At 44.0% G+C, this 15,549-nt stretch overlaps 1 protein-coding gene and 1 pseudogene across 1 annotated transcript in view; both read left to right on the top strand.

Moving 5' to 3' along the window:
* Window positions 1–6,342, top strand: part of LOC140711613 (spermine synthase pseudogene) — a 44,856-nt pseudogene extending 38,514 nt beyond the window's left edge.
* A 3,456-nt stretch (window positions 6,343–9,798) lies between these two features.
* Window positions 9,799–15,549, top strand: part of SV2C (synaptic vesicle glycoprotein 2C) — a 252,207-nt gene continuing 246,456 nt past the window's right edge. Inside the window, exon 1 of the mRNA XM_007975799.3 lies at window positions 9,799–9,928. The gene's annotated coding sequence lies outside the window, so the exon portion shown is untranslated. The remainder of the gene's footprint in view (window positions 9,929–15,549) is intronic.

The raw sequence follows: 15,549 nt of genomic DNA, 5'->3' as shown, positions 1-15,549 counted from the left end.
TTGAATCCCTGAATAGACCAATAGCAGGCTCTGAAATTGAGGCAATAATTAATAGCCTACCAACGAAAAACAGTCCAGGACCAGATGGATTCACAGCTGAATTCTACCAGAGGTACAAGGAGGAGCTGGTACCATTCCTTCTGAAACTATTCCAATCAATAGAAAAAGAGGGAATCCTCCCTAACTCATTTTATGAGGCCAACATCATCCTGATACCAAAGCCTGGCAGAGACACAACCAAAAAAGAGAATTTTAGACCAATATCCCTGATGAACATTGATGCAAAAATCCTCAATAAAATACTGGCAAACCAGATTCAGCAGCACATCAAAAAGCTTATCCACCATGATCAAGTGGGCTTCATCCCTGGGATGCAAGGCTGGTTCAACATTCGCAAATCAATAAACGTAATCCAGCATATAAACAGAACCAAAGACAAGAACCACATGATTATCTCAATAGATGCAGAAAAGGCTTTTGACAAAATTCAACAGCCCTTCATGCTAAAAACTCTCAATAAATTCGGTATTGATGGAACGTACCTCAAAATAATAAGAGCTATTTATGACAAACCCACAGCCAATATCATACTGAATGGGCAAAAACTGGAAAAATTCCCTTTGAAAACTGGCACAAGACAGAGATGCCCTGTCTCACCACTCCTATTCAACATAGTGTTGGAAGTTCTGCCTAGGACAATTAGGCAAGAGAAAGAAATCAAGGGGATTCAGTTAGGAAAAGAAGAAGTCAAATTGTCCCTGTTTGCAGATGACATGATTGTATATTTAGAAAACCCCATTGTCTCAGCCCAAAATCTCCTTAAGCTGATAAGCAACTTCAGCAAAGTCTCAGGATACAAAATTAATGTGCAAAAATCACAAGCATTCTTATACACCAGTAACAGACAGACAGAGAGTCAAATCATGAATGAACTTCCATTCACAATTGCTTCAAAGAGAATAAAATACCTAGGAATCCAACTTACAAGGGATGTAAAGGACCTCTTCAAGGAGAACTACAAACCACTGCTCAGTGAAATAAAAGAGGACACAAACAAATGGAAGAACATACCATGCTCATGGATAGGAAGAATCAATATCGTGAAAATGGCCATACTGCCCAAGGTAATTTATAGATTCAATGCCATCCCCATCAAGCTACCAATGAGTTTCTTCATAGAATTGGAAAAAACTGCTTTAAAGTTCATATGGAACCAAAAAAGAGCCCGCATCTCCAAGACAATCCTAAGTCAAAAGAACAAAGCTGGAGGCATCACGCTACCTGACTTCAAACTATATTACAAGGCTACAGTAACCAAAACAGCATGGTACTGGCACCAAAACAGAGATATAGACCAATGGAACAGGACAGAGTCCTCAGAAATAATACCACACATCTACAGCCATCTGATCTTTGACAAACCTGAGAGAAACAAGAAATGGGGAAAGGATTCCCTATTTAATAAATGGTGCTGGGAACATTGGCTAGCCATAAGTAGAAAGCTGAAACTGGATCCTTTCCTTACTCCTTATACGAAAATTAATTCAAGATGGATTAGAGACTTAAATGTTAGACCTAATACCATAAAAACCCTAGAAAAAAACCTAGGTAGTACCATTCAGGACATAGGCATGGGCAAAGACTTCATGTCTAAAACACCAAAAGCAACGGCAGCAAAAGCCATAATTGACAAATGGGATCTCATTAAACTAAAGAGCTTCTACACAGCCAAAGAAACTACCATCAGAGTGAACAGGCAACCTACAGAATGGGAGAAAATTTTTGCAATCTACTCATCTGACGAAGGGCTAATATCCAGAACCTACAAAGAACTTAAACAGATTTACAAGAAAAAAACAACCCCATCAAAAAGTGGGCAAAGGATATGAACAGACATTTCTCAAAAGAAGACATTCTTACAGCCAACAGACACATGAAAAAATGCTCATCATCACTGGCCATCAGAGAAATGCAAATCAAAACCACAATGAGATACCATCTCACACCAGTTAGAATGGCAATCTTTAAAAAGTCAGGAAACAACAGGTGCTGGAAAGGATGTGGAGAAATAGGAACACTTTTACACTGTTGGTGGGATTGTAAACTATTTCAACCATTATGGAAAACAGTATGGTGATTCCTCAAGGATCTAGAACTAGATGTACCATATGACCCAGCCATGCTGCTATAAAGACACATGCACACGTATGTTTATTGCGGCACTATTCACAATAGCAAAGACTTGGAATCAACCCAAATGTCCATCAGTGACAGAATGGATTAAGAAAATGTGGCACATATACACCATGGAATACTATGCAGCCATAAAAAAGGATGAGTTTGTGTCCTTTGTAGGGACATGGATGCAGCTGGAAACCATCATTCTTAGCAAACTATCACAAGAACAGAAAATCAAACACCGCATGTTCTCACTCATAGGTGGGAACTGAACAATGAGATCACTTGGACTCGGGAAGGGGAACATCACACACCGGGGCCTATCATGGGGAGGGGGGAGGGGGGAGGGAATGCATTGGGAGTTATACCTGATGTAAATGACGAGTTGATGGGTGCTGACGAGTTGATGGGTGTAGCACACCAACATGGCACAAGTATACATATGTAACAAACCTGCACGTTATGCACATGTACCCTAGAACTTAAAGTATAATAATAATAATAAATAAATAAATAAATAAATAAATAAATAAATATAAAAGGTAAATCCCTAAATAAAATCAGGATTCTTTAAGGCAAGCATAAAGTATGCATATATGTGTGGAAGTTGTACTGAATGTTGGTAGGGCAACCAGCAGAGTTGGAAAGAAGATTGATCTGGCGCCTTTTTAAATATGATTGGTTATTCCTTATAGTTTCCTATTGCCTGCATATATTTTTCTTTAAGTAAAGTAAAAATTATGAGCAATAGTTCTAACATCTGAAGTCTTTCATCAGGAAAAGATTGAAGTTTCTTCTGTTATTTCTGCTGGTGCTCCTTCATGGTATCACGCTTCCTTGTGTATTGTTATTTTGTGTACTTCATTATTTTCTAACTTTCATTTATTTGTGTGTGTGTGTGTGTTTTTTTTTTTTTTTTTTTTTTTGAACTCCAGGATGAAGGAGGGCTCCTCCACATAGGATTTGCATTTCTTTCTATCAGGGACTGGGAAATTGCCAACCCAATATTAAACTGAATTCATAGTTTATTGAGAATTTGGGGCTAGAGATCTCTATGACTTGCATTCAGTTGAAATTTCTCAGGTAAGCATATTCTACCTCTACTCGATAGCCACATTCCCTTGCTATACTAAGCATCAAGGCAACATTTTCGGTAGTCCCCTATATTGGTAGTGGTAGGGAGAGTTGGTCTCTGGTTTCCCTTACACTGATAGTGTAAACCTTCAGATTGCTTGTAATGGAGGGTGGGTTGTGCCTCATTATTAGATTCAATAACTTGTGCAAGTCCTAGGTTTTGTCTTGTATCCCCCTCACATTAAAAATACAAGGAAAACCTACCCCACCATATTGCTGTCAACCATCTCATAAAAGTATAGGAGGATGGCTGTTCAAGAAATATTCATTAGAATTTTATCATTTAGCAAAACCCAAATGAAATAGTAGATAAATAGCAATAATCATCAATAACTGCTAACATCACAAAAGAGACAATTAGTATATGCCTCCTAATTAAATGACATTTATGTAGTAGTTTCATTTTAAAAAGACCCTGCCTCTGATAAGCCTCTAGATCTATTTTCTGGATTGCAGGAAATACAGGGAGCAGCAGAGCCTATTAAATAGCATAACGGGAACAAAATCAGTAAAATTCAGACTGTGGAGAGCTCTACAGGACATAAGGTTTCTTCATCTATAGTAAATTATGAAGGGAAAAGAAAGGAAGGATGAACCAATAGATAAATAGAGATTTAAGAGACATATCAACCAATTGCAGTGTATGGTAGACCTTGTTTGGATCTTGATTCAAACAAACTAATTTTTAAAAACATAAAATAAGAGGGAGAGTAGGAGGGTAGGAGACAGGGGTGTCTATGGAAACAATGCGAGTTACCCAAACTCAATGTGGCAGCACCCTTCTGGTTCTGGTTGCCGATCTTCCACAATTTTGGAAAGGAAATGGGGGCACCAGCCACCAGAGCAATCCACTTGCCAAACTGCCTTCCTGGAACCAGGACCTGTCTACACATCCACGACTGACTTCATAAGTGGGAGCTCTGCAGCTCCTTGGGGCATTTGGTCAAGACTACAATGAGTTTTGGGGTCAGAAGAAAGGTGAAGAGCACACTGAAGGGGAGAAACGGGGATAGGGTCCACGTGGATCTGGGTGTAGGCTTAAGTGACCCCACCAAAAGAACCTGGCCACCAGAGAGGTGGTCTCTAACTCTTAAACTTTAGAGTTGTTTAAGGCACGGAGCATGGAGACCAAGTCCTTGTTTGCCCAGGTCTACGGGTTGTACTGGTTGGAATGAATATCTGTGTGTATATTAAATTGCCAAGGATTAAAACAGGATTAGTGTTCAGGAAGTGACATTGACTTGGGAGTCAATCAGGAAAGTTGTGGAGTTACCTGGAGGTCTGAGTCTGCTAGCCACATCTAAGAGTAGTGGGTGAAATAACCTGATGAAAGGAGATTTATAGCAGTAGGTTTCAGGGAGGAGTGGTGAAGAATGTTCCAGAAGTAGCAATGCAGAACAAGGACACCACTTTCCTATCTCCAGACACAAGTGATGCAAGCATTGGAGGGAAAAAGTCAGCCGGCACTTGAGAGGGTTGTGGGAGAGCAGCCTCTTAGGAAGGCAAGCCATATTTCCATGAGAACAAAAAGGTGAAGAGAACACTTGCAGATGAGGTTGAGGATATTGGGCATTTTGCTAACAGTGGACTTCGAAGTCTAGGAGGCATAGTCAGAGAGTTTCAGGAGTTGGATAGGGAGAAAGAGACAGAATACTAGGTGTGCTGAGCCTTATGAGCATTAGAACGTAAGAGATGAGAAAAGCACCTGAGATTTTGGGGCTTCTTGTGGTCACTGATATAAGTAGGCATTAAGGGCTTAACAAGATGAACATTGGTAGATTCAAAACATACTGTTTTGACTCCTGTGGGCCACAGCCTGACACGGGCATGCCCCCACCCCCTGGCTCCCACAGCCACCTCCCTGAAGCATGGCACAGGAGGGCCTCGCCTCACTGTGACAGCAGCATGGCACAGCAAGATCAACTTCATGCTCAGTGCCAAAGCTGATGGCAAGACCATTCTAACAGGCCTCCAGTCCATTTTCCAGGAGCACGGGATGGCGAGGTCAGTGCACACCTGGCAGGACCGTGGCTATTTAGCAATCTACAAATGGAAACACAAAAACAGCATCTTTGCCAATTTGAGAATTTACCTACATGGATTGATGTTGCTGGACCTTCAGAGTTACAATGATGACCTGCAGGGCAAAGAAGAGATCGACAGCCTTTCGAACAAAGTAGAAAAAAGAATGAAAGAATTGAGTCAAGACAGTACTGGGCTGGTGAAGCCGTTACCACCTGTAGTCTGAAGAGGGGCCATCAACAGATATTGGTCCACCACCAATGGGCGCCTGGTCGAATATGACATAGATGAAGTGGTGTATAATGAAGATTCACCTTATCAGAACATTAAAATTCTACACTAGAAGCAATTTGGAAATATTCTCATCCTTAGTAGGGATGTTGATTTGGCAGAGTGATTTGCATATACCTGGGCCATCATGGGCAGCAGCAAAGCAGATTGCACTGGCAAAGAGGTACTGACTCTCAGAGGCTGAGATGGGGGCATATTATGTGAAACAGTCACACTAAAATCAAAGATAGTCACTGTGGTAGAGATTGACCAAATGGTGATTGATGGATGTAAGAAATATATGCAAAACACATGTGGTGATGTTGTAGACAATCTGAAAGGAGACTGCTATCAGGCTCTGATAGAAGACTGTATTCCAATACTGAAGAGGCACACCAGAGAAGGGAGAGAATTGGATTATGTGACTAATGATTTGACAGCTGTTCCAATATCCACATCTCCGGAACAAGATTCCACGTGGGAGTTTCTCGGACTGATTTTTGACCCCTCAATGAATGTATTGAAATAGGATGGGAAATATTTTACACGTGGGAACTGTGTCAATCTGACAGAAGCCCTGCCACCCTTCGAAGAACAGCTTGGGTGCCTGCATTGCCTTGTGGAATTCTCAAAGGAGATCATCTATGTCCCTTCAAACTTCGAATTGTGGGTATTTCACACTGTCTGGAAGAAAGCTAAACCTTGAAGATGAATATCCCTTAATCACAAGTGCTGCAAATGGCCTTTTTCACTTCCATATGCTGTACATGACATTGAAACAAGTCAGGCAATTGATTGTGAATTCCTTGAAGTTTTCTTTTTAATTATTATTTTTAATTTTAAAAAGCAAATGGCAAATGTATATTTTGATGAGCTTAGGGTGTTATTTTTTTTGAAAGCCAGCTGAAGGATGGTTCGACAGCACAGTAAAGACTGCCAAATGTCCTAACACCCTAGAATGTGATTTTTGTTACTTTTTATTTCTCCGTGGGCTTTTTTTTGTTTTGGTTATGATAGACTTTCAATGTGGATTTTTGGAGGAATGAACATCATTGTTTTGTTCCGAAGGGAAGTTTTTGGTGGTGTTTCTTTCCCCCAATATTGACTTAGATATTAAAATGTGGTGCTTATAAGAGAGAATTTAAAAAAATGAATAGTAATACCTCGATTAAAATTACAGAAGAGCCAAAAAATAGTTTTGAGTGTTGTGGAAGCTGAGTGTTGGATTAAGAAGAGTAGGTGTCTGCACTTTTCTATAGACTCCTGATGATGAGGAGGAGAAGTGGAGAGCTGTACAAACTTGGTCCAACAGTATGGGGCTCTCTTCAGACCTCTGCTGTGGAAGCCAGGTGTAACTCTGACTTTCCAGAGCATCTTACAAAACCAATTCTCCAAAGCACAGCCTTTGGAAAACCTTGCCCTGACTACTAAAAGAGGAAGAGTGACTAACATTTATTCTATACCCATTATGTACTAGGCACTGTGCTTCTTGTGTATATTATAAAATATAGCCACTATAGCATCTGTACTTAGTGTGAATTATTTTTATCAAAACCACTTTGCTGATGCAAAAACAGACTTCTCATGCTCATTAGGTGTCTTTCACAGCTTGTGTTTTAGCATCACAGGAAGATACTCTGCATTGAGGAACAAAAGTCCTGATGTGTAGGAGGGCAATGACTTTAGAGCACTGGGATTCTGTGGGGATTGGGGGGTGTACCCCTTTTCCCTCCATCTGCTTCTACAAGACAAGTGTTTTCAGAAAAGAGAAAACATTTCATTATAATGACAGCGTGAATAAAACTAGTCTGAGTGCTGGATCCAAGGGGCCTGGAGCCAAGGTGTGTGCCAGGCAGGACCCTAGAACCAGAACTGCTTTAGAGGGCAAGTCCAGGAACCAGGGCACAACATCATCATGACAAAGTGTTTCTTATCCTCCAAAGACACAACGTTAAAATAGCCTTTTCCAGTGCAACCTGGTCTTAAATGGGATGTTTCCTGCAAACACACAATCAGGGATTTTCCTAAAGGAGCTGTTACCTTCAAATGCATCAAGACACGAAAATCCAGAGGTAGAAAAATCAATCCACTTTAAAAATATATATATCTTCCATGGACAAGATAGGAGAATGATTTAAGGATGATACAGCATAGCATGAAGAACGTTGATCGCTTTTAAGTTTTGTTTCATGGTTTTCTGAACTTCTGTCACTTGGAGAAACAATCCATTATTCAGCAACAGTTTGGGGGAGGTTCTCAAAAAGGTACCCGTGTGAGAACTCAGTGAATTGCCAGCACATTTTGCAGTTGGAAGCTCAAATTTTTATACATAACATGTGGGGAATCCATATAGGATTTGTTATTTTTAAATTTCACAATTGTATTTCCAATGCTGGATTCATAGGCACTTCCTTGTCATAGTAGCAGCACATTAATTTTAGCCTAAATAATTATTTAAATTATTTAACTATTTAAATTATTTAACTATTTAAATAATTATTTTACTAAGAAGAATCCACGAAATGAAAATGAGCACGTTCACTAATTTTCATGTTGCCTGACCATCTCATAGCACCGCCTACGGTCACAGACTGCAAAGCCTCTCACCAGAACAAGAAAGACCGAGCAAGGAAGTGTAGGTTCAACAGCACATGAGAACCATAACTTACAGTTCCAGAGTGTCTGAACCAGAAAGGAGAGAAAATGAGAGACCAAGAGTTGTCTCCATTTTCTTCTCTTCACAGTATCCTGCATAGTGGCACAAATCGAATTGGAAAGCCCAAGTTAACACCGCCCTGGGCGAACGGCCTGGCTCCACCGGCTCCTCCGTGCAGGAGGTTCCAGCCTGGGGATGCCTGATAGCTCTCCTTCCCTGGCGCCTGCATTATACATGTAACATTTATATTTCTATCCACACAGCGTTCATTCAGCCATCCATTCAATCACCCAGGCATATTTACACGTATGGAACACATTCGCGGAGAGATGTGTGTGTTTGAGTTCCAACCACTGCAGCCCGTACTGGCGCCGCGCTTTGTCTCGCTTTGGGTCACCACCACAAGAGCCACGATTTCGCGGAAGGCACACGCCTGTGTGACCGCTTCCCACTCCACATGGGTTCCGTGACAGCGCGGAGCTGGAGGAGTCAGGGACGTGGGGATGCCCTACTTCCCGCAGCATCCGGATGGCAGGGTCCGCGTCGGAAGGCCTGGGAGGGCGACGCCCTCCGATGGTGCCGCTGGGTGGGTGCGCCAGGCCTGGGTGTGGCCTCGCGGAGCGAGTTTCTCTCCACCGCTTTGGAACAGTGAAGCGCGAGTTGGGGTCTCCTGCACGCCAAAGGGAGACATGTTTGTTTCTGACAATACAAGCAAAATTCTCATTCTCATTCTTTCTTTCTCTCTCTCTCTCTCCCTCCCCCCCCTCCTTCTCTCCCTCCCTCTCTCCCTCCTCCCTCTCTCTCATATTTGGTTGTTTCCCCGCTAAGGGGCCACTTTCAATGTCTGCCTGCGAGCTCAGCTGTCTGGCCCTATCTAGCATTGGGGAGACACTAGACTTAACCTAGCGAAGTTTTCTTCTGCTTGCTCTTGCTGTGCCCAAGTTTCCTCTGGACTTGTCTGCCAGCGTCGGGGTGGGGGCTGGGGGAAATAGGCAATCTAGCTCTGCCTGGTTGATCCCTGGAAGCCAACTTGAAGTAACAAGTCAGTCCCAGGCCCAGAAATAGAATACAAACCCTCTTTTTGTCCGGTGCTAACAGAGTCCAGCAGTCAGAAATCCCTGGCGTCTCACGCTGGACCTGACCCGGGTCGCCGCCAATTGCGCAACGGACAGTCACAGTTGGTGACCAATTAAGGACTGCCGCCCCCCTCCTTCACCTGCTACTAACTCAGAGCCCTGACTTCTCCAGAAGTACCTACCACTTGCAAGTGGCTCTCTTTCCCCGCCCCCTGCCCCAGTCCCGCACCTCAGCAGCGCCTCACCACCGCGACTTGCCGGAGCACCGCGAGTGGCGCGCGGCGCCCGCCTCCCCCGCGCGCCGTGACACCCTGCGCACCGCTGGTACTCTCGCCACGCCGCCGCCCGGCACTGCAGCACCGGGGGGAGGAGGGAGGCGGAGGAGGGGAGGAGGACCGCAGCGTGCAAGCCAGGAGTCACTTTCCCGCCCCTCCTCTCGCCGCTGACACACTCAGAGGAGTCACCACTCTGCGCGCTGCAGGCGAGAGTGGCAGACGGAGGCGGCCCGGGGAAGCGAGCCGGAGCGGCGCCCGCACGGAGGCGGCTGCAGTGCTGACACCACTCAGGGAAAGGGTCTCCGACGGCTGGAGCGGTGAGTGGGGGAGGCGAAGCGGGCATCCCCGGGGAGACTTCCCCGGCTGCTGGATTTCTCTTCCCGACCGGTGGCCGGGCGCTACAGCCTGGGGAAGTTTTTGCAACCTTTCAGAAGCGCAACTTTGCCCCGCCTGCCCCGGGGGAAACGGCTGCAGGTGCCCGCTTCTGGGTAGGCGCCTTTGTTGAGGAAGGACCGGGAAAGTCGGGGTAAAATAGATGCAGTGGCCCCCGGGTTCGCTAGGGTAGGTCTGGGGACTGGGTCGCACTTTCTCTGGGATTCCCAGGGGAGGTGGGTGGGCAGCAGAGGCGATGCAGGCGCCGCGTCTGCAGCGACCGCCAAGCTCTTTTTTGCTTGTGAGGTTTGACGGGCAGGGTACCTGGACCTATACCTTTATAGCAGCTTTAGGCTCAACTTTTCGGCGGGGATCCCTCTGCAGACGTGCGGGTGGCGGGAGAGCAGAGGCAGCTGCAGTAAGTGCTGAGAGAGCCTGAAAGAAACACCATGAATTTTCAAACTCTCCCACATGCATTCCCGAAGCGCCTGTCTAGCGTCTAAGCGAGAGCAAGAGAGGGCTGGAGAGCAGGGGAGTCTGCGGGGCTGAGGCTCTTTGTCAGCCGCCTGCACTTCCTACACAACGCCTTCATTCAGCAAAAACCTATTGGGCGCCTACTGTGCGCCAGGCGAGGCGAAGCAGACCCAAGGCTGTGAAGCTCAGAGGGGAAAGGGACCGATCCCAGTAAATAAGCTACCGAGGTAATCTTAGATGGCAATGAGGGTAGTGAAGGCCATTAGCCGACCCTCTGACCCTTTCTCTTAGTGGGCTTCTTCCCCTCCGCCTGGGTTCTAGAACTGGGAAGACTTTTCTCCAGAGCGTCGCGGGGAGCGCCCCGAGCTGAGTCCAGGGGGACTGCGGAATACGGGGATGAACTTGGCTTGGGGCAGCCAGCACCCCGCGACAGATGAACAATCGGGAGCAGATCTGTGGGCGTGCGGGGACCTTAGGCGGCGCGCGGGGGCGGAGGGGGAGGGGCTGAGTCACGGGGGCTGGAGGTGCCGCCTGGACGGCCTGAGCTGGGGGCGCTCGCGTCACCTGCTACGTGTGCCAGTGATGCAAATGCAGACCCGCGAGGGGCGGGCGGGGGTGGCGGGTGGGGGCAGGAGACGGAGTCTCCGTCTGGGAGCGCGCGTGTGTGCGTCAAAGGCTCTAGGTTGATGGATGCCCCGCGGCGCGCCTGGCGCGGACAGCGGCCACACGGCGGGGCCGCGGGGGGCGGGCGGACTGCGGCGGCGCGGGGCGGCAAGGAAAGCCCCGCACGGCCCGGGCGGGCTGGCAGGCGGCTCCGCAGTGCGCCGCAGTGCTGGGAAGGCGCCGCAGCTACCGGGCACTCCCCGGGGTACCGAGGAGATGGGGCGTCTTTTAAAGCTCCGAGACCGGGATGCCTGATGGTCTCCTCTCCCGCTGAACCTACTCCCTTCCTACTTAGCTGACTGTTAGCGCGGTAGCTTCCGTTTAATTCTTATCCTTAATTCTGAAGAATGTGGCATGGATCTCTTAGGCGTTCACTCATTTTCCATGGCAAGTTCCGAAAGGCCTCGTGCTGGTGGGCAAGTTTTCATGTGAACGCCTAGGTGTTGAGGTTCGTGAGGTTCTGTAGTGCCAACCCGTTGCGCCACCATTCTTCAGGATTTTTGGCAGGAGGCCTGGCCTCTAAGTGAGGTTTAAGAATGTCTTACAAAACAATGTGCCGCATTCCTCTTTCATAGCATAAAATACGCGTTAAAAACACTACTGATAATGCATTCTCTGGTGGAAAATAATAAATCAAAACCACGATCCATTCTATTCTTTCTTTAAAGACCACTTTCTGGAAACCCAATGACAAAGTTTTTCTACTGGCTTTACTGAAGGAGCCCAAATCTTCAGTGTGTAGGCAAAATGAATGAAAGGGGGCTGGGTTGGGAAAGAAGGAAGGAAGGGAGGGAGGAAGAAAAGCAGTTATCAAGGAACCCAGAAACACAGATGCTAGTCACCATTTCCCCAAATATTGTGTTATGTCACCTTGGGCAGGTTACGTAGCCTCTTGGGTTCATCTTCCACCTTTGAGAAATGTGAAAAATAGCTTATACTAGCTTTTATGTACCTTACAGGGTTGTTTTGAAGACAAAAGAGATAGTCTCAGAGAGCTTTGGCTTTGGAAATACAAATTCAATACGAATGGAAAATATTAGCAAAGCCCCTACACACACACACACACACGCACACACACGCACAAACAACTTTATCTTTTAAAAAATTCTAGAGACCTTTCCCAGCGTTGTTTTTTTTAAATGAAATTTGGCCCTCGATGTGAGCAAATGCAGACAATAGACTTTTCCTAACAGTCTAATGTACAATCAAATGCCATTAGCTGCTGACTGTCTGGAGAAGGAAAAAAAGAAGCTCTGGATCACATTTGGGTGTTTTGTTCACGTAGTGGAGAAATGAGATTTATTTTTCATGACCCAATGACAATGAAAGTAGCTTCTCTGATCTGAGCAGCAGACTGGCCTAAGAGCTTGTAGTAAAAATCCTATTCATTATTAACCCTATCATATTCCTTAAGTGTGGAAATGCTTCAAATAATAGGATCCAGTTCCCAATCTCCAGGAGATTACGGCAAAGGCATCATAATGTGCAATATATCACGTGATGACAAGTACCAGAAAACCCATTTCCTATAATTAGGAGTGTTAGCTCTTATTCTTAAGTAAACTTGATGACATATTGTATGAATAAAAACATGTGATTTGTCAAAATGCCTCCTTAACCAGCCCACTGTTGTTATTCATATTACTCCATATAATGCTAGATTTCTGTGAGTAGTGAAAGCAAAATATCTCTTATTCTGTGCAGCTATATCAGGGGAAAACCTTCAATTCACCAGCATATTTCTTGGTTCCATGTTGGTGAGGTTCGTGTTTGACTGTGGTTCACAGCATACATATTATTCTCCATTTAAACACAAACTCATAGTTTCAATGAAGTCTGTTTGTAAATCCAGGAAAGGCAGCCCCTGGCAGGTGTATATAGTTGTGATGCAACATTACCACATTGTTTTTGCTTTTGCTTTGCTTTTTCAATCTCTGCACAGTTGAGCAACCAGTGTAAAATGTTGCAGTGGTTTGAATCTGGAGGTTTTTTCTTTATTTGAGACAGCTGAGAATAACAATGGGAATGAAGTTACGATTTTAATTCTTGCTAGAAATATGTCTTAATGGGATACTAAAATACAATTTTATTTTACCACAACCCCTCCTAATTAGGGACAGCAGCAGTATTTGCACTTCAGGATGGCTTCCCTATTGAGAAGAATTGAACAAAATTAAATAAATGGACAGGATGTATTGGATGATTTGGTCCTTTCTAGTTCTAATGTTCTTTCTCTCCAGGAAATAGAGAAATATATGATGAGTTATATTTTAAGTTTGAACTTTGCTTATAAGTAGTATAGAAAATGTGTTTTAAAAAATTAACTCAGGTTAAAATTTTACATGAAGCTATAGGCTCTGTTTTTGTAGATAGATGGTCCATTAGATTTTGTATTATGCCATTAGATGTATGAATTAAAACAATTTTAGGGATCAAATTTGAAAAATAATTCCTGCTTAATATAAAGAAAATACTCAGATCATTTTAGTATGACGTTTAAAATATTTTCTGTTGACCGCCTAATGCCTATTATGCTTGCTACATCTTTTCCCATAGATAGTATATAATACAAATGATTAAGACTGGACACTATAGGGATGGCCTTCAGTCTTCTGACAACCTTGGACCCTCTTACAAGTCAAGAGTACAGTGAGATTCATGACAGGTGAAACCAAGAGCTTTCTCTTATCATTTTCCACTATTTGAAAATCCTAGAATCCTAGAGTAGCCAAATAGAGTGATTCTCAAATAGTTGTGTATATCATATTTTCCTGGGGAACTTGTTTAAGTGGGAATTTCTGAGTCCCATTCTAGACATTCTAAGTTAATGGTTCCATGGTTGGGCCCAGAATGTGCTGTTTATCAAGCTCTGCCAAGTGAGTTGGATATTATCATTAGGGGAACCATATATGCAGATGCACTTGAACTATTTCTAGATAGCATAGCAAGAACCAGAATGCATGGACTTTCTACGCTTTGTTTTCCTCTTTAATATTTACCAAGTATCTGCTGGAAGCCCTCAGTGAAATACTATTCTGTTTTGCGAGACAGATGTAAAGAGGACTAACTTCTTTGGTAAAAGTCATAGGAGTGAGTGGCATGGGTGGTTGGGAACGACTCCATGGAGACAGTTACATATTTGGTATCAAAGAAGGGAAGGGCATTGGCAGAAGGAACATTGTAATGACAGGTCAGTTGAGTGCAATAAAGGCTGAACACCTTTGCATGGCCTTCAAAGCCCTAGGTGGTCTGGCCTCTGCTCACTTCTGCAGCCTCATTTTACATGAGCCCCAAACCACTTCCATCCCCAGTAACCTTCAATCATCAGTCTCCTTCTGCAACCTGCCCCAGCTTACCTCTACCATATTAACTCCTTATGCTCTTCAGATTTCAATCCAGCCTCTAAGTCTCTGTAGTGAGGTTACTTTTAATACAGTGCACTTTTCCTCATAAAGTTATCAGAGAAAATATAAGATGCTCAGTTAAATTTGAATTTAGATAAACAATAAAATTTTTTAAGTATAAATATGTCTCAAATATTGCATGGGACATTGTCCTAATCCCTTCCAGCTGCTATAACAAAATATTTTAGACTGGCTAATTTATAAACAATGGAAATTTATTGCTCACAATTCTGGAGGCTGGGAATTCCAAGATTAAGTTCCCAGAAGATTTGGTGTCTGGCCAAGGCCTGTTCCTCATAAATGTCCTCACATGGAAGGGGCAAGGCACCTCCCTTCAACCTCTTTGATAAGAGCACTAATCCCATTCATGAGGGTGGAACCCTCGTGACTTATTTCCCAAAAGGCCTCACCTCTTAATACTATCACTTTGGGGATTAAGTTCCAACATATGAATTTGAGAGGGACACCAGCTTTCAGACCATGGCAGACATACTTACACTAAAACATTATTTGTTGTTTATTGAACACTTAAAATTATCTGAGTGTCCTACATTTTTATTTGCCAAATCTAGCAATCCTGTTTATGAAGCTCACTAATTTTACAATTTCTTTTTTAAAAAATGAGATTCTTTCATTAATGCCAGTCGCCTTTTACTAATCTACAAACCCTAGGAGACTGAGGACAGGATTAGGGATACATTGGTCTTATATTAATCTTGCTGATTTGTCCTTCATGTTTGAAATAGTATCTGGAGCATGGTAGGAGCTCAAGAATTATTGTCAAATGAATTAATGACGTGTTAGAGAAAAACAGTGTAACCATGAACAAGTTTCTTTTTTTAATTTTAATTTTACGTTCCAGGATACATGTGCAGGATGTGCAGGTTTGTTACATAGGTAAACATGTGCCATGGTGGTTTGCTGCACCTATCAAACCATCACGTAGGTATTAAGCCCAGAATGCATTAGCTATTTTTCCTAATGCTCTCCCTTCCTCCAGTCCCTCCCGGACAGGCCCCAGTGTG

The sequence above is a fragment of the Chlorocebus sabaeus genome, chromosome 4 (assembly GCF_047675955.1).
Source record: "Chlorocebus sabaeus isolate Y175 chromosome 4, mChlSab1.0.hap1, whole genome shotgun sequence".
Lineage (NCBI taxonomy): Eukaryota > Metazoa > Chordata > Mammalia > Primates > Cercopithecidae > Chlorocebus > Chlorocebus sabaeus.
The sequence above is the reverse complement of the archived record's forward strand: the minus strand, read 5'-3'. Positions and strand labels throughout refer to the sequence as shown.